Raw genomic sequence first — 23,346 nt, 5'->3', positions numbered from 1 at the left:
CTGTAGCATTGTCGAAATACATGAAACATACTCTTTTTGACAATATTTTGCTTCTCTGTATTCTAGCCATCACTACCTGTGGATGTTGACCCAAGACAGCCGGAGTATTTGGAGAATGAGAAGTATTTCATCATTCCAGATGGGGTTAGGCCAGTGCTGAAGAAATTTCGTATAGAAGTATGTAAAACCCTTTACTCTGTTTAATCATTTAACAGACATTTATATCTTTTGTGATTTAGAGTAAAGAGTGCATACAGTTTCATTATTTATTTATTTTTACCTTTGCCCCTTGTGAGAATTTAAACCCAGGTACTTTGTAAGTAAGCTACACAGAACCTCTATAATATGCATGACATTATACTACATTTTATCCAAATTGACTGACTGGGCAGTGAGTGCATACATTCAAATGTTACTGTATGGCATTGCTAGCCCTCTCACCGACTGAAACACATCAGCAATCAACGTTATGAGGGACAAGCAATCTTTACACGTCTACTACACTATGCTGAGTGCGTTTACTATTAAATCATGTGTCAGTGCTATGGTATGTTGAGTGCCAGTTGAGACCTTAGTGATGCTGGTGTTCAGGTGCTGTACTGGGGAATCAGAGACCTGAAGAGGGTCAACCTGTTTGAAGTGGAGAAGCCTCAAGTGAGAATCGAGTGTGCGGGACACAGAATTGAATCTGAAGAAATCGAGAACTACCAAGTCCTTCCCAACTTCAAAGAGGTTGTCAAAAGCTTTGATGTGGTGAGTTTTTATTTTCCACTGTTATATCAGGCCTTCTGTGTTGAATATGGGATTGTAGCTTACCTCATTTGTAACACTTTAGAATAAGGTACCATCTTTAAAGAGTTTATAATGCCTTTGAAATTGTGCTATTGATGGTTATTTACGCATTTCTTCATGCATTATAAACCCTAATTCAGTCACATAAAATGAAGTTTCTATTTTGTAGTGGATATCAGTGTTTGTAATTCACTTAGAAATGGTCAGTGGTATATCCCTAAATGGTCAGTGGTATAAACCAGTGTGAGGTAACGTTACTTTTAGAAGACTTCAATACTAGATTGATAGGTGAGCAATGAAGAAAAAAAATAACAGCTGTAGCATTGTACACTGATAAACATACCTTCTCAAAAAGAAAACTGCAATCGGAAATATCTTTGCAATACAGTGCATAATCCATTAACGTTTCATGATTTGAAAACGGGAATAATTACTAAATCTGTTTAAAAATGATTCTGAAAAATCTCATTTAGAAACATAACATGTATTTAGATGTTCATTTGCTGTATTTGACAAAAGAAAATCTTTCTCTGCTTATTAGGGCAGTGGGGCCCAAACGAGCTCCACTGCCCTATGCACATTGAGTGCTCTCTGTTGAAAAGTTTTGGTCATATAGCACTCAAGGGGCAGCTACATGTTTATTTGGATTGAACATTTGTTTGCCTGGAAATAATGGAGGATGATTCGGGATCAACTTTGGTTGTCCAACAAAGGATGATTTCTGAATTAACTTTGGTTGTCCAACAGGCAAGAGATCTAGTTAGGTCCGGAAATATTTACACAGTGACACAATTTTCATAATTCTGGCTCTGTATGCCATCACAATGGATTTGAAATGAAACACTCACGATGCAATTTGAAGTGCAGACTTTCAGCTTTAATTCAAGGGGTTGAACAAAAATATTGTGTGAAACGTTTAGGAATTGCAACCATTTCCATACACATTTTATTTTGTTCATTTGTCCAATTAAATGTAATTGGACAAATGAACACAATCATAAATAAAATGTTAATTTTTTATATTTTGTTGAGAATCCTTTGCAGGCAATGACTGCTTGAAGTCTGGAACAGATGGACTTAACCCAAACGCTGGGTTTCCTCCTTTGTGATGCTTTGCCAGGCCTTTACTGAAGCTGTCTTCAGTTTTTGTTTGTTCGTGGGTCTTTCTGCCTTATGTTTTGCCTTCAACAAGTGAAGTGCATGCTCGATCGGGTTAAGATCAGTTGATTGACTCAGCCATTGCAGAATATTCCACTTCTGTTGTGAAGGCGTTTTTCTTTACCATGGGAAGGATCCTAAGATCATCCACCACAGTTGTCTTCCATGGAAGTCCAGGCCTTTTTGTGTAACAGAGCTCACCAGTGCATTCTTCTTTTTTCTCATAATGTGCCAAATGTTGCTTTGACCATTCCTAATGTTCCTGCTGTCTCACTGATGGATTGTGTTTAGTTTTGCAGCCTAAGGATGGCCTGTTTCACTTGCATTGAGAGCTCCTTTGACCTCATTTTGAGGGTTCACAGCAACAGTTTCCAAATGCCACACCTGAAATCAACACCTTTTCCCTGCTTAATTGATGAAGAAATTATGAAGGAATAGCCCACACCTGTCCATGAAACAGCTTTTGAGTCAATTGTCCAATTACTTTTGGTCCCTTGAAAAAGTGTTGTCTACATATTAAAGAGCTGTAATTCCTAAACCCTTCCTCCAATTTGGATGTGAATGCCCTCAAAGTAAAGCTGAAAGACTGTACTATAAGCCCATATTCATTATATAACTGTAACTTGAATATATCTTGGTGAACAGACAAAATAACAACATTTGTGTCAGTGTCCAATTATTTCAGGACATAACTGTCCATTGTACTTTTTTGTAGTAATTTATTAATACACAGTGTATTACTTTTATCCTTATTTGTTTTATTTCCCTTATTACTTTCATATAAATGTTTGTTTTGTATATATATATACAAAAGCTTGAGCAATGCCGATGATCTGGTTTGTCTTTCTTCCTGAAAGCTGCGGTGAGAACAGATATAGCAGTAGAACGATCTAAAAGGAAATCAAAAAAAGAAGTACATTTGTTATTGCATTCATTTAAAAACAGTCAAGGAATATTAAAAAAGTACATTTCTTGATGTGCCTCTTGGACTCACTTGAGTACTTGGAAGATGTAGGCAATGTATTTAATAACACTGCTTAAAAAAATTAAGGGAACACCTAAATCACACATTAGGTCTCGATGAACGAAATGTATTAATGATCTTTACTGTACATTGTGTAATTCGTTTAGAACAAAATGACGTAACAACAGTCAATGGAAACCAAACTCACCAACCGATTGAGGGCTGGATTCAAACTCACACCAAAAATCTAAACAATTTAAATCACAGGCTGCTACAACTTGTGTCAATTTCATCACAGCAACTCATAATATGACTCGGTAGTGTGTATGGCCCCAACGCACCTGTATGCAATCCCGACAACATCTGGCCATGCACCAGTTGAGACGGCGGATTATGTCTTGGGGCAACTCCTCCCAGTCCTGGATCAGGGCATCAGTGAGCTCCTGGACAGTCTGTGGCGCTACTTGGCGGTGTCGGATGCACCAATACATAACGTCCCAGAGGTTCTCAATTGGATTCAGGTCTGGGGAACATGAGGGCCAGTCACTGGCATCAATGCCTTCATCATCGAGCAACTGCCCACAAACTCTGGCCACATCAGACCCGACATTGTCCTGCACCAGGTGGAACCCAGGGCCCACTACACCAACGTAAGGTCTGACGATGTGTCTGAGGATTTCAACCCAGTACCTAACACCAGTCAGCGTACCGTTGGCTAGCATGTGGAGGTCTGTGTGATTCTCCAAGTATATGCTTCCCCAGACCATCACTGACCCACTGCCAAACTGGTCATGCTGGATGATGTTGCAGGCAGCATAATTTTCACCACGGTGTCTCCAGACTCTTTCACGTCTGTCACATGTGCTCAGTGTGAACCTGCTCTTCTCTGTGAAGAGTACAGGGTTCCAATGGCGGACCGGCCAATTCTGATGTTCTCTGGCAAATGTCAATTAAGCTGCATGGTGCTGGGCTGTAAGCACAGGTCCCACTAGAGGACGTTGAGCCTGCGTGCCACCCTCATGGAGTCTGTTTCTGACAGTCAGAAACATGCACACCAGTAGCCTGCTGTAGGTCATTTTGTAGGGCTCTGGCAGTGCTCTTCCTGTTCCTCCTCACGCAAAGGAGTTGATACTCTTCCTGCTGCTGGGTTGATGCCCTTGTAACGGCTCCTCTCCTGGTATCACCCCCATGCTCTTGAGACTGTTCTGGGAGACACAGTGAATCTTACGGTGATGGCACAGAAAGATTTGCTATCCTGGAGGAGCTGGACTATCTGTGCAAGCTGAATGGCCCTCATGCTACCAGTAGTGACAAGGACACTAGCAAAATTTTAAACTTGAGGAGAATCCGTCCGAAAAGATAAGGAGAGAGCAATTGTCTGTGGCCACGACCTGCAAAACAATTCCCTTTCTGTGGGTTGTCTTGCTGTTGCCTCTCCAGTGCACCTGTGGTCACTTTCATTTGCAACAGAACTGTTGACATTAATTCACAATTGCTTATCCATCCTGAAGTTTAAGTGACTTGGTGTTATACTGTAGTGATTACAAGTTCCCTTAATATTTTGAGCAGTGTATTTTAACACCAGATTCCCTGTAGATATCCTATGAAGGTATGTAATGCTATCATTCAAATTAGAGCGCACACACACAAATATGGATTATTGAGCAGTGTGTTGACGGAACTGAAATATGTAAATTCTATGTACATTCAATTAATAAATTATTCTTCATTATTTTGAATAGACATTTGTAAATATGTGCTCAGTTTCCGTCTTAGCCAACCCCATGTGTCTGGTCATGTATTATCATTGGAATGTTTATATCTGGTCTGACTGCAGGACCGAAGGTTATGCCTTAATCTTGACCTATGAGTAGATCATTGTCTTATGATTATGGTGCCAGGAAGCATTGGAATGTGTCCCTAGGTGATAAGAGGGACAATTCTTCAGGACTATTCTTTGGATTCTTAGACTAGCTATCCAACAACCCACAAGCATTTTTCTCATCTCTGCATGTATCTTCGCTCTTGCAAAATCTAAAATCGTCGGAGAACTTCTATATTTGATACTTTTATTGTATTGTATACTCTCTTTACATATTAAATTAATATTTTACATTAAGTTATTGACTATTTGGAATTAATCTAAACAGGTCAGAATCCAGTTCCATCAGTGTTGTGATATGAATAATTTAGGGAAGTACAATGTAAAATGTAATGATTACCTAATTTCTGTGGTCATTTTGAAACAATGGCCTATCAGGCCATTTGACCATTGGTCTAAAAATCTACCACTGTTCATGGGACAACACCAACACGTCCTGCCCAAAAGTGGGAAAATAACTGCAATGGATGGTATTGTCCCACTGCAAGCATTCACAATCAGGTACATAAGGGTTCATCTTAGCTTTACAAACGCTTAAAATGCTTTACAAACGCTTAATAATTTAAGGTAAATATTGGCTCACTATTTGGCAAGAACTGATGAGCTATCAAATTATTTTGTTTCAGTGTCATAACTGTTTGTAAACAGTGTGTAATACATTAACAAATGCTTAAATATCCATTAATAGTGTCATTATGGTCATTCAATGGAATCTTCTAAAGAGTTAGCAATTTGATCATTTTACATGCATTATTAACTCCCTTTTCGGAACACGTACATTTGTAATACAGCTACAATTACCAATTTACTGCCTTTTGTCCAGCCATGCATTATGTATAAGGGTTCACAAGTCAGACACTAGAAAGATTGACTGCATGATTTGTCTTCATCCAGCAGCATTTAATTATACTATACAATCAATAACCATGTTTCCCTCTACAATTTTCATTTGAGTACAGTGATTTTGTAAAAAAAACATTATTTAGAGAAATTGGAGGTGTATGCCACAAATAATTTTTACAAGGTGGTAAGTGCACAGTGAGTAACTTGATGTCCCTTTCATGTAATTATCAAGGGTTTTATTCAGGGAAATCATGTAGGGTAGCCTACAGTACCTGTACTGTATGTGAAAATGCAATAGAAACACATCAACAAAAGAACACACCACTTATCACAAAATGGTTAGAAACCTTACTAATCACACTGAGTAAATGGCAACGATGGGTCCACTATGCCCCATAGAGCAATGACAAGCAGGACTGTAAGTTATGCACCCCTGATCTCTAGTTTTATCCCGCATTTCACAATTCAGGACACTCTTATCCAGAGCAACTTAATGTTTGTCCATATATTCTATCCCCATATAGGAGCTTCCGGAGCTGACATACCTTCACCCTCCTCTTATCGTGTTTGTTATGGAGCAGCGGGCATTTGGCAGGCTAGTGCTGGTGGGCACACATATGGTCCAGAATCTAATGCACTTTGCACCGAAAAACCTAGAGGAATGGAAAGACGATGATGATGAACCTGAACCCCAAGGTACGAGTAATTAACATGTTATTCCTGATCCATTTTGTCCATTTTTGTTATACAGTTAGGTGCGGATATATTTGGACACTGACACAATTTTCATAATTTGGGCTGTGTACACCACCACAATGGATTTCAAATGAAACAACCAAGATGCAGTTGAAGTACAGACTTTTAGCTTTAATTCAAAGGGTTGAACAAAAATATTGTATGAAACGTTAAGGAATTGCAACCATTTTCATACACAGTCCACTTATTTCAGGGGCTCAAATGTAATGTGGACAAATTATCCCAATCATAAATAAAATGTTAATTTGTAATACTTGGGCGAGAATACTATAATACTTTGCAGACAATGACTGCTTGAAGTCTGGAATGCATGGACATCACCAAGCGCCGAGTTTTCTCCTTTGTGATGCTTTGCCAGGCCTTTACTGCAGCTGTCTTCAGTTTTTGGTTGTTCGTGGGTCTTTCTGCCTTAATTTTTGTCTTCAGCAAGTGAAATGCATGCTTGATCGGGTTGAGATCAAGTGATTGCCTCAGCCATTGCAGAAAACTCCACTTCTTTGCCTTAAAGAAGTCCTGGTTTGCTTTTGCAATATGTTTTGGGTGAAGTGCTGTCCAAACAACTTCACTGAATTTGGCTGAATCTGAGCACACAATGGCCCTCATTTATCATTCTTGCATAGAAACGGACGTTTATGTTGGCGTAAGATTTTGCTTACACTCCTCTCACCGCCTGATTTATGAAGCTGTGCGTACCTTTAAAATCCAGGTGTACGCAATACCTGCCCTTGATAAATGCTGAGGCTAAAAAAAACGATAGTCATTAGAATAACACGCCTCTGTATATTCAAGTCTCCGCTTCCCCCACGCCCTCATTTTACGCCATGGACACACGGAAGACGGCAAAAAAGAGAAACTTCTCTGACGTGGAGATTGAGACGATCACCAGGGAGGTAGAAAGAAATAAAATTGTTTTATTTGGCAGTTTAAAAAGCGGAATAAAAGATGATGATGTGATGTGGAGTACCATTCATTCATATTAATAATGACAATTTGTAATATTCGTCTTATTATTTTAAGATATTTATTATTAATGACGTTTATTGTTATTTAGAAGAAGAAGGTCGTTATTATTATTATTTCTATTATTATTTCCATTATTATTATTATTATTATTTAAAAGAAGAAGAATGTCATTTTTATTACTTTGTCAGTCTGAATTATATTTTGGTCATTAAAAGCCTTTTATTACTGAACCCAGTCCGTGCGCAACTGCCGGGCCTAACCCTGAAACGTCATGTAAAGCGCACAGGCTCGCATCTGAAGGAATACATATAAATCAAATGCTTTGGTAAAGTCACACAAATTAAACATTGAATATCCATGTTGCACCAAAATAAACACTGAAGTTTGTAATTATTATGTTGTTGTTTTTTTTACAGTGGGTCATAATATATCATATATTTTAGTTTGTCAGTGCGTTAGGATTTTTTTTCTGCGCATTTCCGCACTAACTCAAAACGTGCGTGCACCACCTCCTGAGCTGGCGTAGGATTTGAGAGTGCCGTACGCCAACGTCCATATTGATAAATCTCAAAGTCACCGTGGTTTTGGGTGTACGCCAGGTGTACGCTGGAAATTTGGTATACGCACTTTTGATAAATGAGGGCCAATATATCTCTAAACACTTCAGAATTCATCCAGCTGCTTCTGTCACATCGTCAATAAACACTAGTGACCCAGTGCCATTGGAAGCCATGTACTTGACTTGGCTGGATTTTATAAAGGGTTTTTCTTTACCTTGGACAGGATCATACGATCATACACCACTGATGTCTTCCATGGACGTCCAGACCTTTTTGTGTCGCAGAGCTCACCAGTGTGTTCTTTTTTCTCAGAATATACAAAACTGTAGATTTGACCACTCCTAATGTTCCTGCTATCTCTCTGATGGATTTTCTTTTTTTCTTGCAGTCTAAGGATGGCCTGTTTCACTTGCATTGAGAGCTCCTTTGACCGCATGTTAGGGGTTCACAGCAACAGCCTCCAAATGTGAATGCCACACCTGGAATCAACTCCAGATTTTTACCTACTTAATTGGTGTAGGAATAACAAAGGAATAGCCCGCAACTGTCCATGAAACAGCTTTTGAGTCAATTGTCAAATTACTTTTAGCCCCTTGAAAAAGAGGTTGCTACATATTAAAGAGCTGTAATTCCTAAACCTTCTTTCCATTTGAATGTGAATACCCACGAATTAAAGCTGAGAGACTGCTCCTTAAGCCCATATTCATTATTTAACTTTAACATGAATTAGTCAAATGTTTTGTCTGAAATGTAAACTTGGCACACAGAATAAAATATTTTGTGTGTACTGGTCGCCTACTCAGTAGCCTAACTGTAGCCTGACTGAGCAAAATTAATATCCCAACTTTGGATAGACTCTTTAAGGCTATGTTTACACTGACATCTTAATTAGTGTTATTTCAGATTATCTCTTTAGTCAAAAATATCCAACAGGGCTTTGTGTGTAAACAGGCATGTTTACCTGAATTTTAACTTCTCCATGGGCCGGTAACATCTATTACCAGGTCATTTCATATCTTACAACATTCCATAAACAGCCTTCATAGACTAATTCTGGATAGTTCATATTTTAAACAGGCCCATGTCCAATCTTTTTTGTCTTTAGAGAAGAAACCCCCTGTGAGGACCACTCCCCTCGACACAGTGAAAAAGATGGACCTGAGAGGCCTTTCGATCAACACCTCTAAGATTCCCATCAACCCCCTTAACTTAACTGTGAGTAATACTACTTGTACCTCAGCCTGCCCTGTCTTTCTGTTCAGTAGAGTATTCTACATCTTCCTTACGTTATTGATCAATAAATTCACATATCAATGTTGCTACCTACCCCAAACACTAATGAATAACTTGACACTCTAAATCCACTCTAGTGCCCTGTGGTCTTTTATTCATTATAATTGTTTTTTAACAGCTCAACCTATGCTTTGGGCATCTGTGCTCTAAGTAAAGGATTGTTTTTGGCAAAATATTGGTTGAATGTTTGTTTTGAATAGTAAATAGCATCAACATGATAGTATATTACATTTCCAGTATAAATATATAATTCCAAAGGCACATTTAAATATGCAATGTGGAATCTGTGACTGAGTAATCCATTTCAAATTCACTTCTACTCAGTCTCCACTGAACAAACTAAAGAAGAAGGTGGATGAGCTTGAAGAGGAGATTCCAGAGAAAGAGCAACTGGATTGGTGGTCCAAGTACTACGCATCATTGGAAGAGATTGGAAACCAGGTATACAGGATTGTCTAACTAAGCAATGCCTTATGCACCAAGACAGCACTTGCTGTCTTGAAAAGTAATGTCAATTGTGAGCAGCGGGCCAAAAGCAAACAAAACATTGCTTATAATTACATAGAGGCATGTTTATTCAATCGTTTTCTCATTACCTCTATCTGTTATTATTTTTAGAATCAAATTTTGTAATCCATGTCCCCACCTGGAAGGTCGATTCTGGATAGGGATAGGGATAAGAATTGTATCATTAATTCTGACCTTGGTAGCGCTTTCCCTAAAGTTGACACTTATTACTCTGTAACTTCTATGTGAATTCATATTAACAACAATAATGCCACTGGTATTATGTTGTAATTACAATAGAATGAAGATTTTTCGCTGTAGGTTTTTACACTTGTGGAAAAATAAGAGGTAATTCTATGACATCAAAGATTTTTGTTTTAGTAATAACATGTTTTGTTACACATGTTAATAATACATTTTGGAGTTACACTTTTGAATAACTACCCTGAAGATGTTGCCTCCTAATTTAACAATGTAAGAATATGACAAGGACCCAGATGGTGGAGTGGTGCTCTATGCAGAGCTTAATTTATTTTTCCAAAAAGGTAGTGGTCAGGCAGGCAAAGGTTGATACACAGGAGAGCAGAATGGCGAATTTTGTGCCTCAAAACAGGGTCAAGAAGTAACAGACTGGAAGGCTGGTTGGTACACAGGAACCCAATACGTAAAGAGAATTATCAAGAATGGCTTTGTATGTTGTACAAAACAATGCCTCACAAACAGGGGAACAAACAGAACTAAATAGGGAACAACTAATGAGAACCAGGTGGGTGAACAGGTGATCAATATTCAGGTGATTGGGAACCGGGGAGTGAGATGCGTTCATGGGGGACGGGAAGTGCGCATTGTGCTGGAGGCAGAGCATGTGAAGTTCAAGACAGGCCCGATCAATACAGGCCAGGAAATAATAACTTCTGTTGTTATAAAGAACATTTTAAATATGGGTTTTTCAGGAAAGTGATGCTGTTGAGCTAAAATGGGTCTCCGCAAATTATTTTTGTTGTAGCTACTCCTAACTTAACTGTCACACTTACCGCTAGAAACTAAAACATAGCCTGCCCCCCCGATTTCAGTGGTAAAAGTCATTCTACCTACAGATTCCACCTGCAGATATATACAACATATAACACATTTCGCCAAAAGCGGGAGGTTAAAATAATTGTTTGGTAATCAAGAAAAGTTGCAGAATGCATCTTTAACAAACACATATTATACATGTGAGCTAATTTCCAATGCTTATTGAAATTGCCCGCCAGCCAGCATCCTATGGACAAAAAATAACCAACAACACAAGGAAAACAAGGGCAACTTAAATAGGGTCCCCAATCAGAGGCAACACAGGCCAGCTGCCTCTGATTGGGGAAGCCTAACACTAAACACAGAGATGTCTAGAGGCATCCATTCCCTGCCAGGTCCTGACTATGGCCCCAGCACAGTGCAGATATGGCTAGTGGCATCATCATAGCCAGGACCCGACAGACCGACTATAATGATGGGATTCTGGTGTTAAAATACACTGCTCAAAAGATCAATACGTAATCATCACAGAATAACAAGCAGTCAATTAAACTTCAGAGTTATCTATTTGTTCAGTTAGGGAGCATAAGTGATTGTGAATTAATGTCACCTGTTTTGGTGCAAATTATAATGAGAACAAGTGCGCTGGAGAGGTAACAGCAAGACAACCCCCACAAAGGGAATGGTTTTACAGGTGGTGGCCACAGACAATTGCTCTCTCCTTATCCTTTCTGACTGACTGACTAATGGTAGGATGGAGCGGTACCTGCATCCCATTCAGGTTGCAGAGGCAGCTCCTCCAGAATGGCACAGCCATACATGACGTAGAAAGAAGGTTTGCTGTGTCTCCCAGTACAGTCTCAAGAGCATGGAGGAGATACCAGGAGACGGGTCATTACACAAGGAGAGCCGGACAGGGCCGTAGAAGGACACCGACCCAACAGCAGGACCAGTTTCTGTTACTTTGTGTCGAGGAGGAACAGGAGTAGCACTGCTAGAGCCCTGCAAATTGACCTCCAGCAGGCTACCGACTGTAAGAAACAGACTCCATGAGGGTGGAATGAGGGCCGGTCATCTTCTAGACGGACCTGTGCTTACAGCCCAGCACCGTACAGCTTGATTGGCATTTGCCAGAGAACACCAGGATATGCAGGTCTGCCATTGGTGCCCCGTTCTCTTCACAGATGAGAGCAGGTTCACACTGAGCACATGTGACAGACATGAAAGAGTCTGGAGACACCGTGGTGAACGTTAGGCTGCCTGCAACATCATTCAGAATAGACATTATGTATCGATCAATCTGACGCCTCCAAGTAGCACCACAGACTGTCCAGGTGCTCACTGATACCCTGATCCAGGTCTGGGAGGAGATCTCCAAGGACACCATCTTTCATCTCATCAGGAGCATGCACAGACATTGTCGGGAGTGCATACAGACACGTGGGAGGTTTTCACAGTACTGAGTCACATTATGTTGACATGAGTTGACATGATGAAATTCACACAAGTTGGAACAGCCTGTGATTTCAATTGTTTACTTTGATTTTGGGTGTCAGTTTGAATCCAGCTCTCAATCAGTTCATGATTTTGGTTTCCACTGACTGTTGATACATCATATTTTTCTCAATCAATTTCACAATGTACAGTAAATACTGTAGTTTAACATACTTTTTTAGAGAACTTATGCACAGCAGTGTACACGCAATGGCTTGGCATTTTGTTCTGCTCCTGGGGTGACTCATTGCTGCCAATAATATCACCGTAATATATCTAATAGTTAACCCTATAGGCAATGAGCAAGGTATACAATACTGATCCCCTCCACAAAGGAAACCCAGAACTCAACAGGTGGAGGCAGGTGTAGTGGGTGTATTTGCCCTGCATGCTAGTACAAACATCAGCATATCAGACTGAGTAACCTGACATTTAAAACGACAGGTATAAATCTGACATTGTGATAGAACTGCGATTTGACTGTCAGTTATGCCTCACTGATCAATTACCACACAGGTTTCCTGCCTGAACTGGCTATGCTAATGTATGAACAGTGTCAATCATTTTTATTTAATATGCACCTACTTAGAAATAAGCAACTAATGAAAAATGTAAACAAAATCTTTGTAAATGCCATGTAGTCTACATCTAACAACTTTTAGTGGCCCTTTCTTGAAGGTCAGGGAATCCATATTTCATTTTTGAATTTTCATTGTTGCAATTGAACTTACTATTTCCTGGCCTGTCTTGATGATTCACGCTCATGTTGATACATTAAAACGCAGGTTAAGATCATGTAAAAAAGCTTGTTCTTTAAAATCTCTGTAGTTTCTCTTAATTGTGATGCATGGTAAAACCCTTTGGATTCTATCATTTCTGATACAACCTATAGGAGAGTGGTTGCTAATATATAGTGTCTCAACATGTCTCTGGTACATTTGTTAAAATGTAGTCAATCCATGTAGAGTTCAATGGTTCCTTTAGATTAGGCCTGGTAGGTTTTGTAATTAACTTTGTGAGGTGTAGCTCAGCACAAAACTAGTTCATGCATTTTGAGCAGGGCTGGCCCTGACCATTTTGGTGCCCTAGGCAAGATTTTAGCTGGTGCCCATTGCATCGCAACTAGTTCCACCACCAATCAGTATTAGTAAATGCAGGGTATATTCTGTCACTTTGGGGATTTATAACCCTGGGGGGCGGGGTTTCCTTGAATTGAAGCTATGTTTCTATTTCTTCCAGACTGAGAATGAGGACGAAATGGATGAACAACAGGAAACAGGTACTTCATACAGCTTTTTTGTTTAGCTGTTTATTCCAGAAAACTATGGACTAGTATTTGGTGTTAAATTAAATGAAAATCTTTACAGGCAGTTGTGTTCTAACCATCTCAGGATCTCTCAGAAGGTGATGTAGTGGTTCATTTAGCAATTCGATTTTTTTTGTGTTAGGCAAGACCATGAAGCCTAATTGAGCTCAAATGTATTGACTGTTAGAAAAGAAAAACGTGTCTTTTATATTTCATAGTATGAAAAAACTAAATTCAATTGTATGAAACATTTTTATTAAAGTGTGGAAAAAGTGTATGCAAAAATCTTTAATTGGATTTTCACATCTGATCTTAAAATATCTTTGTTCAAACACATTTTCCACATTCGCTTCTTCTTACAATTACAATTTCTTCCCAACTTCGTTCGAGTCATGTTTTCTCAAAACCAAGTTTTGAGCCTTTATAGGTGTGGAGGATCAGCATCTTGTGAGCAACATTAAAGAAATACTTCTGGGTCATGAAAATTTGTAATTTTTCAAAATGAAAGAGACCATCGTATTACACTGAGTTTATTACTTGTTTAAGAAAATGTACCTCTCAAAACATTGACAACAATTCAAATATGATCATATTTGAGAGTAATTTCAATAAAAAGTGGTTATTAAAACATTAAAACATTTTATTGAAGGGCAAAATTCAGAAAATGCCAATAACTGAAAATGTAATACATATTGCCTCATAGCTTATAAACTATTGACTATTCCACAGAGAAAGCAATGTAGGAAATGTTCAGGAGTGTGTAGAGTGAGACAAACATGTCTAATCATGGGGAATGGTGTGCTACATCTAGCAACACTATTTCCACACCCTGTTTTTCCACAATGTAACTCAATGGATATGAAATATAAATTGACTCATACAGAAAAAACTGTTCTAAACGCCGCAGAGAATTTATTGTAGGAAATGTTCAGGAGACTCTATAGAGTGATTATATAAAACTCAATGGATATGAAATATATATTGCCCTATAAAAAAATCTCCTGAACATTTCCTGCAATACATTCACTGCGGTGTATAGAACAGTAGACAGAGGTCATATATTTCATATCCATTGAGTTACATTGTGGCCAATGGAATGGGTGGAGTAAAACCCCAAAAACAATTGCAAATACACAGTGCCCCTTGATGTTTTTGCATATAATCACTCTATAGAGTCTCCTGAACATTTCTTATAGTACATTCACTGCGGCGTATAGAATAGTTTTTTCTGTATGAGTCAATATGTAATTCAAATCCATTGAGTTACCTTGTGGCCAATGGTATGGGCGGAGTAAAACGCCAGCAACAATTGCAAATACACAGTGCCCTTTGATTTCTTTGCACATAATCACTCTATAGAGTCTCCTGAATATTTCCTACAATACATTCACTGCGGCGTATACTTTATTCATTTTTTTTAATAATTTTTTTGCAAATACACAGTGCCCCTTGATTTATATCCATTATTCTATCCACTCTCCTGAACATTTCCTACAATACATTTTTGCAATATACACTAAGCAAAGTGTCAAAATCGATACATTTAATATTCTTAAAAGCACGTTTTACTGTGGACTTATATTTTGAAGGCAAAATCTGAAAACCGGAAGTCTTATTGTTGCTATGGAATCTCTCATGTTGCCAGAATGACGCTTCTGTGTGGAGGCAGGACTTTATCTGGGCATCTCGATTTTAGCCTTTCCAATCACTGCTTTCCCAATGCAACCTGTGGAGAGAGTTTTAAGAATTGTATAAACTAGGCTATATGTGTACATTAAAACATTTAAACAAAAGAATAAACTGTTATTCCCAGGTTGCGTCGATGTTGCTGTTGCCATGGTCACAGACACAGATATTGATGAAAGTTTAACGTGTTCAAGTGACTGAAGTTAGACAGGGGCTAATTACCATTTGTTGTAAGCCTAATGGTTTGGAAACATCACAGCAAAAAAAAATCCAGTTAATGAGTTAAGTATAAACTTATCCCACATTAGAATTTAGTTTTTTTGCCACCCCTATATAACGGCGCATTTTTTACATTATGAACAACTCTATATTAAATGAACATCAATAGTTATTAATTAGTTAAATAAACCATAGCACACACATTAGACTGTGCACTGACAGGCCTGACGAGCCGTGAATTTGCTGTGTTTTATATGCGCCTGTCACCCTGGTCACCCTTAATCTGGGGGGAGATTATACTGGGGTACATAGTACCTCCAGAACACGTTCAACTTTCATCAATATCTGTCTGTGACCATGGCAACAGTGACGTCAATGCAACCTGTGAATAACAGTTTATTATTTTGTTCAAATGTACACATTTAGCCTATCTTATACAATTCTTAAATTTCTCTCCACAGATTGCATTGGGAAAGCAGTGCATGGAAAGGCTATGATTTTCACCTTATGGTGTGATTCATGGCTAATTAGGTGCGAGAATTCAATGCCCAGATAAAGTCCTGCCTCCATGCCTATAGAGGCTCAAAACTTAGTTTTCAGAAAACTTGATTTGAATGAAAGTGGGAAGAAATTGTAATCATAACAAGAAGCGAATGTGGAAAAAACATGTTTGAATGAAAACCTTTTAAGATCGGACGCGAAAATCCATTTAATGATTTTAGCATACACCTTTTCCATGCTCCTAAAAGAACGTCACCTTGCTGGCGGGGAAGGAGCCTGAGATCGTGTGTGAGGTTGAGAGGTTCCGACTAGAGGTAGTCGGGATCACCTCTACACACGGCTTGGGCTCTGGAACCACACTCCTTGAGAGAGGATGGACTCTTCACCACTCTGGCCATTGTCGAAGCAGCTGCTCTGAGCTGTGGCCGTAAGGTCTCCAGTGCCTGTCGAGGCGGCAACCCCCGAACCCGGTGGTGGACACCGGAAGTAAAGGATGCCGTCAAGCTGAAGAAGGAGTCCTATCAGGCCTGGTTGGCTTGTGGGACTCCTGAGGCAGCTGACGGGTACCGACAGGCCAAGCGGACTGCAGCCCGGGTGGTTGTGGAGGCAGAAACTCGGGCCTGGGAGGAGTTCGGTGAGGCCATGGAGAAGGACTATCGGCTGGCCTCGAAGAGATTCTGGCAAACCGTCCGGCGCCTCAGGAGAGGGAAACAGTGCCCTACCAACGCTGTTTTTCAGTAGAGGTGGGCAGCTGTTGACCTCAACTGGGGATGTTGTCGGGCGGTGGAAGGAGTACTTCGAGGATCTCCTCAATCCCGCCGTCACGTCTTCCATTGAGGAAGCAGAGGATGAGGGCTCAGAGGTGGACTATTCCATAACCCGGGTTGAAGTTACAGAGGTTGTCAAGAAACTCCTCAGTGGCAAGGCACCGGGGGTGGATGAGATCCGCCCTGAGTACCTCAAGTCTCTGGATGTTGTGGGGCTGTCTTGGTTGACACGCCTGTGCAACATCGCGTGGCGGTCGGGGGCAGTGCCTCTGGGATGGCAGACCGGGGTGGTGGTCCCTCTTTTTAAGAAGGGGGACCGGAGGGTGTGTTCCAACTATAGGGGGATCACACTTCTCAGCCTCCCTGGGAAAGTCTATGCCAGGGTACTGGAGATGAGAATACGGCCGATAGTAGAACCTCGGATTCAGGAGGAACAGTGTTGTTTTCGTCTGGGCCGTGGAACACTGGACCAGCTCTATACCCCCTACGGGGGGCTGGAGGGTTCATGGGAGTTTGCCCAACCAATCCACATGTGTTTTGTCGATTTGGAGAAGGCATTCGACATTTTCCCTCGTGGCATCCTGTGGAGAGTGCTTCGGGAATATGGGGTCCTGGGTCCTTTGCTAAGCTCTGTCAGGTCCCTGTACGACCGAAGCAGGAGCTTGGTCCGCATTGCCGGCAGTAAGTCAGACTTGTTCCCAGTGCATGTTGGACTCCGGCAGGGCTGCCCTTTGTCGCAGGTTCTGTTCGTAATTTTTATGGACAGAATTTCTAGGCGCAGCCAGGGGCCGGAGGGTGTCAGGTTTGGGGACCACAAGATTTCGTCTCTACTTTATGCAGATGATGTTGTCTTGTTGGCCCCTTAGAACAAGGGTGTAGAATTGGTTAGAGTACAAACATTTATTTATGATAATGACATAAACATGTATTGGGTTTGATATTCATACATCATACACTTTTTTAGTGTAAAACACATACTGTCAGGTCCTGGCTATGCCCCGAGCAATCTCTGCGCTGGGCTGGGGGCCATAGTCGAGACCTAGCTGAGGAGAGGCCTCTAGCCATCTCTTCAGTTGCTTTTTGTCTTCCCCAATTAGAGGCAGCTGTACATCGTTGCCTCTAATTAGGGATTCTATACAGGTGCTGGTCATAAAATTTGAATATCATCAAAAAGTTGATTTATATCGTTAATTCCATTCAAAAAGTGAAACTTGTATATTATATTCATTCATTGCACACAGACTGATATATTTCAAATGTTTATTTCTTTTAATTGTGATGATTATAACTGACAACTAATAAAAATCCCAAATTCAGTATCTCTGAAAATTTGAATATTACTTAAGACCAATACAAAAAAAATATTTTTAGAAATGTTGGCCAACTGAAAAATATGAACATGAAAAGTATGAGCATGTACAGCACTCAATTCTTAGTTGGGGTTCCTTTTGCCAGCAATACGCCGTGGCATGGAGTCGATCAGTCTGTAGCACTGCTCAGGTGTTATGAGAGCCCAGGTTGCTCTGATAGTGGCCTTCAGCTCTTCTGCATTGTTGGGTCTGGCGAATCGCATCTTCCTCTTAACAATACCCCATAGATTTTCTATAGGGTTAAGGTCAGGCGAGTTTGCTGGCCAATTAAGAACAGGGATACCATGGTCCTTAAACCAGGTACTGGTAGCTTTGGCACTGTGAGCAGCTGACAAGTCCTGTTGGAAAATGAAATCTGCATCTCCATATAGTTGGTCAGCAGCAGGAAGCATGAAGTGCTCTAAAACTTCCTGGTTGACGGCTGCGTTGACCTTGGACCTCAGAAAACACAGTGGACCAACACCAGCAGATTACATGGCACCCCAAACCATCATTGACTGTGGAAACTTTACACTGGACTTCAAGCAACGTGGATTCTGTGCATCTCCTCTCTTCCTCCAGACTCTGGGACCTTAATTTCCAAAGGAAATGCAAAATTTACTTTAATCAGAGAACATAACTCAGCAGCAGTCCAGTCCTTTTTGTCTTTAGCCTAGGCGAGACGCTACTGACGCTGTGTCTTGTTCAAGAGTGGCTTGACACTAGGAATGTGACAGCTGAAACCCATGTCTTGCATAAGTCTGTGTGTGGTGGTTCTTGAAGCACTGACACCAGCTGCAGTCCACTCTTTGTGAATCTCCCCCACATTTTTGAATGGGTTTTGTTTCATAATCCTCTCCAGGGTGCGGTTATCCCTATTGCTGGTACACTTTTTTCTACCACATCTTTTCCTTCCCTTCACCTCTCTATTAATGTGCTTGGACACAGAGCTCTGTGAACAGCCAGCCACTTTAGCAATGACCTTTTGTGTCTTGCCCTCCTTGTGCAAGGTGTTAATGGTCGTCTTTTGGACGGCTGTCAAGTCAGCAGTCTTCCCCATGATTGTGTCGCCTACAGAACTAGACTGAGAGACCATTTAAAGGCCTTTGCAGGTGTTTTTAGTTAATTAGCTGATTAGAGTGTGGCACCAGGTGTCTTCAATATTGAGATACTGAATTTGGGTTTTCATTAGTTGTCAGTTATAATCATCAAAATTAAAACAAATAAACACTTGAAATATATCAGTCTGTGTGGAATGAATGTATACATTATACAAGTTTCACTTTTTGAATGGAATTACTGATATAAATCAACTTTTTGATGATATTTAGATTTTATGACCAGCACCTGTATAGTTCAGCTGTTTGCTACACTCTGTGTGGATTATTGTTTGTGTCTAGTTGTTGCCGTTTTGGCTTTGTTTCTATTGAACCATAATAAAAGTATGCGCCTGTGACCTGCCTCCCGAACAGTGACACATACAAACAGTTGGTTCTGTGAAGGGAAATTTTTCTGGGGAAATTAAGAGATTTTTGTTGTATTTCTCACACCAACTTTCCCCAATTAATTTCAATTACATTTGTTATTTTGTTCCATTGACCTCTTTACAACATCTATTCTTACCGCAACTATACCTGGCCTTTAGATTCATTCTAAAAATGTCTGCGCAAAACTACAAACTAATGTGTGTTCCTGAGAGTCAACTGAGTCTAACTGATGTACTTTTTAGTTTGCAGCCCAAACAGTTTGGTCTTGACAGTTGGGTTTGGAAGAATATTTTGGAACAAAATACACATCACGTAATTGATTCTGCTCTTGTGAAGTAGGTTAATGCCACAGGAAAGATATCTATTTTGCCCTAGACTCAACTTTTGGAATGTTTATCTTGTATATGTCTAGCTTTTTTCATATTTTTTTATTTGTAGGGATCCTCTACTGTTTTTACTGGCAAATTCGGAAAGGGTAAAAAATATACTGTTTATGGAAGTTTTATAAAGAATCTACTATATGAACAGAGATTTATAACAAAAGTGATAACGTCACACTGTCTCTATACAGTCAATGTCTTATTATGAGGTTCTTTACTTCTTTATTGCTAGTTCTTTATAATATTTCTGGACTTGCAAAACTTACATGCATGAGTATTTTCACATTTCCATCATGCATTGATGTAGTGTTGTCATCTTGTGTTGTCATCTTGGTGTATTTTTTTGTGCTAATAATGAGATAATTTTGTGTTGTCGGTTTTGTGTAATTTCTTTATCATTGTACCTAAACTGCATGTGTAAACACACAGCTCCGAAACAAATTAAGAGACCACTGCACCTTTTTCTTTCCTTTCCAAAAAAGTAGAAAAGGAAAGGTTATAAGTAAGTGACCCCGCTGTAAAATAGATCTTGCACAGGTGTAAAAATGACCTTGGTCTCAATCTCTTTTCCTTGTTGAAATAAAGGTACAATAATAATCATGCGTTCTGTCTCAGTGTGGAAATCTGCACATACTTCTAGTTAAAAAAACATTGTGTATTTTAGACTATGGGGGTCCAATAATCTAAGCAGCTGCATCACATACACATGTACATCACTACAGTATGGGTTTGAATAGGGTCTACAGTATTTAAGACCACTCTCTCCACTGTGTTTCCATCTTCATCTTCTCTGTTAATAAACCCCAAAATGTATCTTTTTCAACAGATGGTGGCACATTAGAAGCAGAGGATGAGAATGCAGTGATAGTAGAAATAGAGCCACCGCCGATACCGAAAAGAAAAAAAATAGCAACTATCCAGGTGAGCATTCATACAAACATAATTTCCCTGTGTCACGTGTAATGTTTTAGGAACAGTAAATCCTACAATACCTGTCAACTTTGGACACACCAACAAATTGAAGGGGATTTCTTTAGTTTTACAATTTGACACATTTAATAATAACAGTTGTAATGGGAAAAGACACAGGGAACGGACACTGATGATGTGTTCAAGGCCCTGGTGGGAATTTTATTGACAAAAACAGAAGGGTGACGGAAGGAGGTGTGGGAGAAATCAAAAGAAAATGACAGACCCCTTTCATGGGGAGCCAGTATAAACCCTGGGGCAGCCTTCCTCGGGTGGCTTGGGAGGTGCTGGTGCTTGTATTTTTGGTGGCCCCAGCACTTGTTGTCTGATGGCCATCTTCTTCCACCTTCTTCCACCTTCTCCTCCATCCTGCAGCCTTCTCTGACTCTTCAGTTCTATATTGGACAGTGTCCCGAGCTGCTCTCTGGGAGCCCTTAAGAACCTCCCCTGACAAGCAGGTGTGTAGGGGCGGTGCTGGCCCAGCTGGTAGCTTCAAGAATATTCTGGAAACCACCATAATTTTTTCTTGGTGCAAAGCTGATTGGAGGGATGCATGTGCATTTGTGCCACAAAGTGAAAACATAAAAACTGTGAAATTAAACAAAAATGTGTCAAAATATATTTCATATTGTAGATTATTCAAAGTAGCCATCCATTGCCTTGGATGGTAATTCTAATTAACTTTTCCTCTGCAGCAGAAGTAACTCTTCCTTTCCTGTGGTGGTCAACATGAGAGCCAGATACATCATAGTGCTTGATGTTTTTTGCGACTGAAGAAAGTTCTTAAAGTATTCCAGATTGACTGACCTTCATGTCTTAAAGTAATGAATGGACTGTCTTTTCTCTTTGCTTATTTGAGGTGTTCTTGCCGTGACATAATGACATAACTCTACAGACATAATGATGGTCTTCTGTATACTCACCCTACCTTGTCACACCTTAGTGTTAAATTGTAATAAATTCCACGAAACTACCTCATGAAGAACACATTGTTAAACTGAAATTGAATTGAAATCCAGGTGATTACATTCCAAAACTGGTTGAGAAAATGCAAAGCCTTGTCATCAAACAAACGGTTGCTACTTTTAAGAATTTAAAATATATTTTTATTTGTTTGACACTTTTTTGGTTATTACATGATTCAATATGAGTTATTTCACAGTTTTGATGTTCATTCATCTTCTTCCGCTTATCTGGGGCCGGGTCGCGGGGGCAGCAGTCTAAGCAGAGATGCCCAGACTTCCCTCTCCCTAGACACTTCCTCTAGCTCTTCCGGGGGGACACCGAGGCGTTCCCAGGCCAGCCGGGAGACATAGTCCCTCCAGCGTGTCGTAGGTCTTCCCCGGGGTCTCCTCCCGGTGGGACGGGCCCGGAACACCTTCCCGGGAAGGTGCCCAGGAGGCATCCAAAACAGATGCCCAAGCCACCTCAGCTGACCCCTCTCGATGTGGAGGAGCAGCGTCTCTACTCTGAGCTCCTCCCCGGTGACCGAGCTTCTCACCCTATCTCTAAGGGATCGCCCAGCCACCCTGCGGAGAAAGCTCATTTCGGCCGCCTGTGTCCGGGATCTTGTCCTTTCGGTCATGACCCAAAGCTCATGACCATAGGTGAGAGTAGGAACGTAGATTGACTGGTAAATCGAGAGCTTCGCCTTGTGGCTCAGCTCTTTCTTCACCACGACAGACCGATACATTGACCGCATTACTGCAGAAGCTGCACCGATCCGTCTGTCAATCTCCAGTTCCATCCTTCCCTCACTCGTGAACAAGACCCCCTAGATACTTAAACTCCTCCACTTGAGGCAAGAACTCTCCACCAACCTGAAGTGGGCAAGCCACCCTTTTCCGACTGAGGACCATGGCCTCGGATTTGGAGGTACTGATTTTCATCCCTGATGAAAATCAGTTTTGATGTCTCCACGATTATTCGACAATGTGGAAAAAAGTAAAACCTTTGACTGGTATTGTACGTATTTTTAAATGTTAGCTATGGTCTATCCACACACATGCTATTGTATGGCTGTGGCAATTACTGGTAAAACAGTTACTGCCTTTAAGGCACAAACAGATGCCAGTGCTGGCATTGATTAGAACCAGGTTCTTACTTTCCTGTAATGTTCCATTTGAAAATGTGAGTAAAATATACTTTAATGTTCTTTCTCAGCTGTATAAATCAGAACTGGAGGAGGAGTTTAGCGAATTCATGGATTGGCTACACACATTCCCCATCTACAAAGGCAAATCCAATGAGGAAGATGATGAGGATGAAGAAGAAAGATGCATGGGGAAATACAAAGTAAGCGAGATAATATTGAATCATCTGAATCATCATAATAAATCAAATTGTACATAATACATCATCTGTCTCCCACAATGAGTCAAATCACACTGACTAAAATCGATTAAATTCAACTTTATTGTCATTGAACAAGTATAGTACAACAAAATGCAGTT

At 40.3% G+C, this 23,346-nt stretch overlaps 1 long non-coding RNA gene across 1 annotated transcript in view; it reads left to right on the top strand.

Moving 5' to 3' along the window:
• Positions 1 to 23,346, top strand: part of fer1l4 — a 151,467-nt gene that overhangs the window by 77,114 nt on the left and 51,007 nt on the right. Inside the window, exons 28-35 of the long non-coding RNA XR_002198019.3 lie at positions 67 to 177; positions 592 to 753; positions 6,164 to 6,335; positions 9,024 to 9,133; positions 9,536 to 9,652; positions 13,469 to 13,508; positions 20,751 to 20,845; positions 23,057 to 23,188. This is a non-coding gene — a long non-coding RNA (fer-1 like family member 4). The remainder of the gene's footprint in view (positions 1 to 66; positions 178 to 591; positions 754 to 6,163; positions 6,336 to 9,023; positions 9,134 to 9,535; positions 9,653 to 13,468; positions 13,509 to 20,750; positions 20,846 to 23,056; positions 23,189 to 23,346) is intronic.

Source organism: Esox lucius, chromosome 17 (assembly GCF_011004845.1).
Source record: "Esox lucius isolate fEsoLuc1 chromosome 17, fEsoLuc1.pri, whole genome shotgun sequence".
Taxonomy (NCBI): Eukaryota; Metazoa; Chordata; class Actinopteri; order Esociformes; family Esocidae; genus Esox; species Esox lucius.
This window is presented reverse-complemented; position numbering and strand designations above follow the sequence as displayed.